Genomic DNA, 1,291 nt, shown 5'->3' on the forward strand with positions numbered 1-1,291 from the left:
GTTGTATTAATAATACTGGTGTCTTTTCACATGTTTGCCTTTCATGTGACAGTGACAGTTGAGACACAAAGAGTAGAATATGTTTCTGTAAAAAAGCTTTTCATAATTTGCCCTTCCTTGATGTTCCCGCGCTTTGTGTTCCATCAACATCCGGGATTGATGACATGATTGCAGCTCTAAACTTTCATGAGTGTCACATTATTTTTTACTGAATGAAAAGCAGAGTTGCTGCTTCAACAGTCAGTCAAAGAAAAAGAGGAACGCTTGTTTCCTGCAGAGAGAGGAAAATAAAATGGTTTTATAAGAGCAGAACAACAATTTAGCTCTAAAAAAGGGAGAATAAATAGATGTTCGAAAGATAGTTATTAAGTATTGCATGAAGAATTATGATAACTTTCAGGGTCAATGTAATAATCAAATGATCAGAGACCAATCGTCTGATTTTAGGTGAAACCCAGACACGTTATGCTTTTTATCAATTTTACAGAGTTGGAAGGCACTAAATTGTATTTATATTCAGACATAAGGCATTTGCTTTACAGGAGCATAGAAGTATATTTCATATTAAACTCAAGACGTGAAAAGAAAACATTAAAATTGCATTTAAAAAAGCAAAAACAAGCAAATAGTTATGGATTCAAAATAAGTTGTGTGTCTTATTTATTGGAAAGTAAACAATGTTTTAAACCCTGAACCCAAAACCCGCTAGCGGGATTAAAAAGCATGTTTTCTCTGAACAATCAAAACAAAACTTCACTGTTTATCACAGAAACTGTAACAAAATCAGGAGATTCTTTCAAAATGTTCAGCAGATATTTGTACCTCTAGAGCTGCTGAAGGCATCTTCTGCAAACAGGATCTATTTCAAGTTTAGTGACTCATACTAAGCCTGAAAGAAATATCTAATAGTGATTGTTTTATACTAATATCGTGATAAACTCCAGTGTGTAATATAGAAAGACAGTGTATACTGTGGACTACCTGCAAATGTGTGTAAAAGGTAAAAAAGAAAAACTAAACTAAAAGATTAAGGTTTTTGTTTTTTCTTTAACTAAACAAATCATAAAATCAACGTACACATGTGGTCAAATTAAACAACCAGCGTAAACACGTATATCCATGACAAAGACAAAAAACAAATAATAAAATATAATAAATAAACTTCAGGCTTTAAAGGTCAAACCTTTTATTTCTCATTGAACAATCACAAAGCAGAACAATTTAAAGTAACATCAAACTGAGCCAGACTTTCCTTCCTAAAGAAGTGGAAATGAGACATAATATATATTCA

The sequence above is a fragment of the Anarhichas minor genome, unplaced genomic scaffold (assembly GCF_050575085.1).
Source record: "Anarhichas minor isolate MPS153535 unplaced genomic scaffold, ASM5057508v1 ptg000079l, whole genome shotgun sequence".
NCBI lineage: Eukaryota > Metazoa > Chordata > Actinopteri > Perciformes > Anarhichadidae > Anarhichas > Anarhichas minor.